Here is an 8,909-nt window from a genome sequence, read left to right on the forward strand (position 1 = left end):
CCACTACATCAGGCCCAACAAAATTAGCAGAGTAAATCAAATAGTGACTGGGCCCATTCAATAACTGAGTTCTAGTTCAATTAAAACGTAAATTGTATTACAGCGATCTCAAAATAGGTAATACAGAAACCTGCAGTAATTGCCAGATACAGAGTACAAAGTCTGAAACTAAATCAAATTCCCAAAAACAAACAGATGAGTAGAACCGTTTGCATGTCCAAGGGACAATCGCCTCCAACCGAATTGTCAGAATCCTAAAGAAACCAACAGCATCTGTAGTAGGAAAGGGAAGTCTCTCCAATCTTGTTGGGGAAAGGAGAATCATCCTCTTGCTGTCGCTCCCGGCCCCCAACCCGGGTGTCCTTTATTTTTTATGCATTAATCAAAACTGTAAATTCCACATAGCATGACTAGCGATTGCACAGATCAGAAATGAGATGATCATTAAATGTTTAACACAAAGTCATTTTTAAGGTAGTTGGGAATCTTTCGTTCGTTTCAACAGCCGTCCGCATATGTAAAATACAATATGAAACCTTCTCAAACAAAAGCTAATGTGCTAGCTAGCCTGCATTGGACCGTCCAGTGGAAGTGTCCTTCAGAAAGATACACCAGCAGCACACTGGAAGGTTTTCTTCACACTGTGCTCGCAAAGGAAGATTACCAGTCTCATCAAGTTTTGTTGCGCACTGTGGAAAGAGGAGACTCGCAGAGGGAAATTCATTGGGGCGGGATGAGCAAAACACTAGCAACTGCGTTCCTCAATACAAATAGTGTCTTCACTAAAATGTGGCATAACTAAAGTACTTTACTAATCACAACCTCAGACATGTTTTAAAGGGTAACATCATTAATTCATCAGTTACAGCTATATTCATCATAAAAAATATTAGTATACACATTATCTATTACCTGAAATTGCATATGTAAAAACTAAGACACCTAAAAGTTCAAATACAGTGGGAGGGGCGGCTGGTGCTAGAACCCTTCAAATGCTGCTCGATTGCTTCGTACTAGATGAAATATCAATGCTGCTTGTTTTCTGCTAATTGGATAGGGTGCAATCTATTCAAGTCAACTCAGAAATTTGCATATGCACAGTAAGCAGTGGCTTCCCCTCTAACTCAACTGAACCACACTGGAGCAAGATTTGTTTCCTCTTTTCTCCCTTTCGAGAACTGTTATGACTTGGGATAGTTTCCTTATAAAAAGTGAATGTGCTTGAATTGCCAACCTACTTTGGCAGGCTGAAGGGCTGCTGTGCCAGTGGAGTAGCTGGTAAACCCTGTAGTGGAGAGACTGCTGCAGGGTTTACATTGGGAGAGTGGAGGCCTTACCTGCCTGAAACAGACTGGACCCTTAACAGGTGTTAGAAAGAACACACCAAGCTCTAAAAGAGCGATCTGTTCTCTGTACAGAAATAATTTTCTGGATAGACGCACGTTGGGCTAGATTGGGGTATGGGTGCAGGGATGCATTTCCTTTGGCAATTTGATGTTTGGTAATCAAGTTTCCCGAGATGGGTGTCATCCTACTGCGGTGGAATGGGGCTTAGCTTCCTGGGGCTTTGCATTCTCTTCTATTTCGAGCAAAGGTTGATTTATCCGGTAAAGCTAGTCAAGCGAAAACTTTAAAATAGAAATTAGGTCCTTGTTATCACAGCTGCTGGATGCACAACTCTCGAAAGAAAAATGGAGACTGGAAGTTATAAGGCCTTTTTAGGTCTCTGTAATCCGAGAATTAATGTTTCTTAGAGTGGCTGCTTTAGCCCGCCTCTCTTTTTGTCTCTCCTCCATTGGCTGGCTTCCTAAACGGAGGCCAGCCATTGGAGGAGAGAGCCGTCCCTCCAAAGAAGCTCCGTCTTTTTCGGATTTGGGGGCGTGATTTTTTGCGTTCTTTAGCCCTGTGACGTCATCTGTCACTAAGAGCGCAAAAAACACGCCCCCGAATCGGAAAACGGCGGCGCTTTTCTTTAAGCCATTTTTTTTAGGATTATGGTGACGTAAACAGTGAAATGTTTTAGTACGATAGTCAACATCTATTTGTGTAGCGTTATCGCCAACACATTGATGGTAAAAAGCCTCTTCTAATCAGATGGTACAGTAATTCTGGCGTTCAACCGATAGTTTTGTGCTAGTTACCTTAGAATCCCCTTAGACACCTCCCATCAGAAAATAGTAGAGTTGAGAATACAAGTCACCTACATTGGCGCACGTATACTCACTCGCCTACAAGATGTTTTGTTTACAGCGCAGAGCATCATTTCATTTCGAAGCGACACTCTGAAGGGATTCTTTCTTTAACCAGCATCTCTACAAACTTTATTTGGTTGAAAGCCTGTGGACTTCTCCTCTCTAGACGCTAGATGGCGATCTTCCCCGCGCAAAGGCCCACCATAGTTCCCGGTCTGCAGATGGAAGTACACCATCCCCACTCCTTCAAGGGGTCCCCAGTTAATTCTATTTTAATGAATACCTATGAGACATCGGGATTGAGGGGACACTATTCACACTCAATAGAAGGCCGTGCCCCATTAATGTGGTTACTCCAGGGCGCCTGTGGCCATAACTAATGTCTACATTTGTGCATCGCTGGCTGGCTTTAAGTCCGTGAAGCTGGCGGCCAATTGACAGTTTGAATTATAATTAATAATTGATGGTAAAGGTAATTCAGTTTCCAATATTGTTGGCAATTTCAGTTTGAAAGTATTTTCTTCGCGTGTTCACCACAGATGTTTGGAGTTTACACAATGTGAAATAAGTCCTCCTAGGGACCTAGTGTAAGTTTCAAACATTGTAGGATCGCGCACGAGAGCCATTGCACGGATTGCAAAACGTCGGGGACATCATCAAAAAGGTTTAATTTTCCAGACATCCTGCGGAAAACTCTCAACGTACTTTTTCACCACGTGTTATTTTTCGAATTAGGAACCTGTGCTGTAGGGCGTCCCCCGTCACTGCCTATTAGGTTCATGTGCTTCCTTCCAGGGAGCCTTCCCTCGCAGCTTTAACATGAGGATGTATTATTAAGCGACCTCTTTAGGGATCATTGTATCGACTTCAGTGTGAGGAAGAGCTGAATTGGCTCTGCGCACAGACAGCACATGCGAGGCCGATGAGGTGTCCGAGAATATTGGGCTCCAGATAAAGTATTTTTAACCAAAACTCTCAATTAATTGCGGCGACAAACTGGTAGCTTCCAAACTCCCGAGTGTAGCAAAGCTACAACATAAACAAGCACTGAAGTGTCCCTCACAATGACGTCGTGGAACGCTATCTTAAAACAACTACAGTACTGGCAAAAGTCTGAAAAAGTTATTGTTCGGCGTCCAAAAACGAATCAGAGCCCACCCTCGACTCCTCACTCCATTTCGCGCAAAGCATCACTCAATAGAGAGAAGTAAAAAAAATATATATGGGTATTGGGATATATATATATATGTATGCCATCGGTGCTTGTATCCTTGCTATACTTTAATGAGAACGTAAGTGCATCACCTCTTCATAGCTACGAAGCGCTATATAAATGAAACTATAAAATATAACCAATGTGCACGCAAGAAGAACTTGAGTTTAATTTAAAAGCACATGTACGGTACAATTTTAGTAGAAATGGACCGTTCCGCGGTAAACGAAACACCTTTGCGAAAAATGTTGAAAGATGATTGAATTTATAATTTGACACGATCTAAAAAAAAAAAATAACTAAATACGCAGATGCATATTGGAGGAAATGACACACATCCGTCGCCCACAGGCAGGTCACACCTGGCACTGTCTATAGAGAAACAGATAAAGGAAGTGCCATATCGCAAAGGGCATCTGACCCTTCGCAATTTATTGGCCGTATTTAACATAACCCTTTACCGGGAGACGCGCGTCTGTGTGGTCTTCCCTGCCTCGCCTTCCTTTATTTTGTAAATTATTTACTTAACCGGCCCATGAATAGTAATGAAGGCCGCGTTCTCCGCAGCGCTACATTTCCATCGCATCCTTTTTAGGTTTTGCCTCGCCGAAGATGCGCTCTGCGCATCTTTTCGGCGCAGGCGAAATCCTGTTGAGTTGCATAGGGTGGCTTGGTTCGGCCCTCGTCCTTGATTGGCTGGCTCCGTAAACGGAGCCTTGCCATTGGACGAGGGGCCTGTCCGTCAATGCCGGACCAGACACGGGGGCGTTCCCGACATTCTTTGGCTTTTGCCGACGTCACGGGACGCCGGGAACGCCCCCGTGTCTGGTCCGGCATTGCCGGCACCCGCCTGAAGGAGAAAGAGCACTCTAGTTTTTTTCACTGTAACTCTACTTTCTTTCCTCAAGCTCTATGGTCTTTGATCAGTAAACTCTCTAGTTCACACTCTATGGTCTGTGCCCACCCGGCATTGTCCCTTTGTTTCCCCACCACCGAGTTCCCCAGCCGAAGGAAGCAGCCGTCTGCCTCCAGCCAGGGCCGCGCTGGGATTGGCCCAGCCGGCCGAGCCTCCGCCGTGTCATCACTAGGGCTGCTTCCTCTGACGTGGACACGGGCAGTCAGGTAAGTTTTCTTATTTTTTAAAATTTTACTTTTTAACCCCCCCCCGCCCGAGACCCCCCCCCCCCTCCCCCCGCACCGCCAAGTCCCGTCTTCGTCGTCCCCCCCCCCCAAGTCCCGTCATATACAATAGTTTCTCCCATTTTCTTGTGAGCCGTACACTTCCTGTCATTGCACACTGCCTATTACAGGCAAAGCGGAGGCGCGCAGTCGGCTCAGATGGCCGGGACACACCTCCAGCATACCAACCCCCAAGGCCAAGGTCTCCCCTTCCAGCAAACCTGATGGAGGAAGTGACGTCGTTCCGAAATTGGCAGTCCGAACAACCACTCGGCAAAAATAAATAGGATAAATGTGACTGAATGCTGCGGCGCTATGGTCTTTGATCAGTAAACTCTCTAGTTCACACTCTATGGTCTGTGCCCACCCGGCATTGTCCCTTTGTTTCCCCACCACCGAGTTCCCCAGCCGAAGGAAGCAGCCGTCTGCCTCCAGCCAGGGCCGCGCTGGGATTGGCCCAGCCGGCCGAGCCTCCGCCGTGTCATCACTAGGGCTGCTTCCTCTGACGCGGACACGGGCAGTCAGGTAAGTTTTCTTATTTTTTAAAAATTTACTTTTTAACCCCCCCCCCCCCCCGCCCGAGACCCCCCCCCTCCCCCCGCACCGCCAAGTCCCGTCTTCGTCGTCCCCCCCCCCCCCCCAAGTCCCGTCATATACAATAGTTTCTCCCATTTTCTTGTGAGCCGTACACTTCCTGTCATTGCACACTGCCTATTACAGGCAAAGCAGAGGCGCGCAGTCGGCTCAGATGGCCGGGACACACCTCCAGCATACCAACCCCCAAGGCCAAGGTCTCCCCTTCCAGCAAACCTGATGGAGGAAGTGACGTCGTTCCGAAATTGGCAGTCCGAACAACCACTCGGCAAAAATAAATAGGATAAATGTGACTGAATGCTGCAGCGCTTTTTTCGGGCTACCTTAGAAACAAACAGTTACCTTTGCGGTGCGGCATACGGACCGAAACCAGCAGACCAATGTCCAGGGGCAACGAGTACTATAATGGGGGAGGAGGTAATGGAATGGTGCAGGTAGAGTAACGGGTAGCGGCCCAATAATTAAAACTGCAAAGTATAAGAGTACTACTATAATGGGGGAGGAGGTAATGGAATGGTGCAGGTAGAGTAACGGGTAGCGGCCCAATAATTAAAACTGCAAAGTATAAGAGTACTAGTCTGAGATAAAAGGAAAATCACCGTCATACATGGTACCTGGAGGAATGAGCTGCATAAATTGCAACAGAAGGAAAAATAAAATAATGAGCGGCAGAAAGACGGGATGAGTCAGGAAAGTTGGCAACATGACAGACACGAGAGCCAACGAGAACACAGTTAAGATGCATGCTGGGAATAAAACAATTAGCTATTCACTCGAATCAGGTACCAAAATCAGCTAGTACCGTTAATGGTGCACAGCCATTGTATTAAAATTGAAGTACACCAAGTTGGCATGGACGTGGATCAGGGATGTCATTTAATGCTGTGGCCTCCTACGTAAGGCAAGAAAAAAATGATTGTCTCTAGGTAAAGGGAAGCTCACAAGATGTGAATTTCACTAAATTCCAACGGTGGGGTCTCAGTTTCTGCCTATCTTAATTCACAACCACTAGTCGGAAGTATAGTCAGAGTGCGTTTTTGGAAAAGGCGTTAATTGTATGCTAGCGCGTGAAACAATAGCAAAATACAATAGGAAAATGTCATCATGCGGATGGAATCAATAAATAAATGGTGATTTTAGTATGCCTGCAGCCATTGTCGATCGAGTTTTCGGGCTATCGGATACAGAAATGACTGCACAAGATGTGTTGATTTTACGATGCATTCTAAAAATGCCGATGCATTCAAATGCCGGCTTGATGCCGACAGCCAACCATTATTCCATGCATTGAGCATGAGGTATTGTCAATGTCATGATCAAGATGAATATCTTTAAGCTACGAAGGTTTAGACTTCCACGCTAGAGGAAACATTTTCTATAGAAAGTCGAAAGGGTTACATGCCAAAATCTAATGTGGAGGAATGGCGAAAACTAAAAAAAGCAAGCAGCATATAATGCAACAGACAGCATGCCAAACTATTCCCCTCTGAACTGCCCTCACTTAAATAAGACTATGTTGCATGAAAACCCTTGAACTTGAACTGCAGATTTTTCCCTCGGCGGCAGCTTCTCCTCCTCCATACCCGAAGGCAGAGCGTTTCATCGTCCCCGGTGAGTCAGCGGCCGCACCTCTTCCCTCCATACTGACTGACAGAGAGCACAGCTTCCACAACCCCACTCCCCGGCCGACAGCGGCTGCCCGCCCTCCGGCAGTAAAGTCCCCCCGCTAATCTGCCTGCACAGGGCTCTACCCCGCCTAATAGCACCCTTCCTCCTCTACGCCCTGCCTTGCGCATGGCTTCCCCTCTGCCTGTGAAAATGGCGGTTGGCCTCTCGGCGCTGACTGGAATGTCATTTCCGCCCGTGTCTTCTCACCCCCGGGGGACGAGCGACGAGGCCCCGCTGGGCAGGATTTGAACGTTCACGCGCCCCTTCCTTTCGTCGCGGCCTTTCCCTGCCCATCGCGGCTCATTCCTCTGGTAGTGACTACGGAAGAGCGTCTCGCGGGCTGAAGCACCAGCATGGACCCACTCGGTGCACTAACCTGTAGCCAGCGAGTACCCGGATGTAGCCTCTGCTGCCGCCGTTTCGTTTGCTGCCCAGGGGAAGAAAATTACCCGGATGGAGCTGCAGCTGTACTGTACAGTTCAGTACAGTAAGCATAGATATAGAAAAGGGACGATAAAGGCATGCATAGGCGCACATTATTCTGCACCTACCCAGACGAGAAAGCCATTTTGGAAGTATAAGTGTTTCATGCACTTGAAAGCAGGAATCGCAGTTATTCACGAAGGCAGCAACTTCCCATCCAAAATGTCTTTATTTTAAATTTGCCTGTATGTAAATTATTTGTAATTATTTTTTCCAGCCTCGTGTAGACAAAATTACATAGAAAATAAGAAACACCAACTTTTCTAAAAGTGGCAAAATATTTATTAGCTTTTTCCAAGATTTGTAGTGAAAAAAATCGGTCTTTGTTGTCTAGAAGGACATTTTTTGACTAATGTTTCTTTAGTATCCTTTAAAGTGCTATGTCAGTTCATATACTTGGATAGTAATAATTGTATTTGTCAGGGGTAAAATACACATTGGAGTGCAAAAATTGCTCTTCTTTAATACAACTAAGTGCTTTGTCAGCAAAAGGCTAGAATTGCCAGGCATCATTTCAAATGTAGGAGGAGCAGGCATCATGACCCTCGGCTCCATTAGTTTTTCAGTCTCGCCTAAAACAGCACATGCACTATGGGTTGTGTTAAGTTGTAATAATTAAGCGTAGGTAGCATCCGATGAGGAAACTATCGTCTTATTTATTTATGTGAAGATAACCCGGATACCTGTGTTGGTGTGTGTGGAGGGCTCTGTGTGGCTGTGTGTGTAGGAAGCTTTGTGTGGCTGTGTGTGTGGAGAGCTCTGTGTGGCTGTGTGTGTGGGGGGCTCTGTGTGGCTGTGTGTGTGGGGGGCTCTGTGTGGCTGTGTGTGTGGGGGGCTGTGTGTGCGGGGCTCTGTGTGGGGGTGTGTGTGGGGCGGCTGTGTGTGTTTGTGTGTGTCATTTGCGATAGATAAAGCTAGTGGCATTGTAAATGACAATGCCATTTATTTATGTTAAAAAACATAAATAAAAATAATGTCAAGAGCAATGCCAATAGCTCTAACTTTAACAAAGGCAAAACCATTGCATTGTAAATGCTTGTTCCTTCTTGGGGACCACGCCCAGCGGGGAGACGACTATGCCTTCGTTCAACTCATTTGGGAGGGGGCCCTCGACTCTACCAAGGTTCAATTCTTTCTCTATCTTAGCGCTAACCACCTCGGGGTGTTGCCTTGCTGACTTCAAGTTGCTCGCCCCCGCTAAGGGGAGTGGGCCCTGGCATGGGATAGCAAAGCCTTCCTCAAAGCCATCCACCAGTAATCTGGCATCTGCTCTGTTCGGATATTTGTTCGCCAATCTGCGCAGCTGTTGTTTAATAATGGGGGATCTGGCCAGCTGGTACTTACGAATGTCCACCAGATCCCCCTCTCCCTGCGTTGTGGCTAACGTTTCTTGCTCTTCTCTTTCTTTCCCCCTTTTGCCTCGTGCTTGGAACCTTTGCATGCACCGGTAGCGTGCCTGCCCCCACAGCTAGCGCATGCGTGTTGGAACTTACAAGAAGAGTCCCATGAGGAATCCCCCGCCTCGTATCTCAAACAGATCGCCTTAGTTGCGGTTGGGGAGTAAGATCTCCCGGTAGACC

This window comes from Lissotriton vulgaris, unplaced genomic scaffold (assembly GCF_964263255.1).
Source record: "Lissotriton vulgaris unplaced genomic scaffold, aLisVul1.2 SCAFFOLD_11704, whole genome shotgun sequence".
Taxonomy (NCBI): domain Eukaryota; kingdom Metazoa; phylum Chordata; class Amphibia; order Caudata; family Salamandridae; genus Lissotriton; species Lissotriton vulgaris.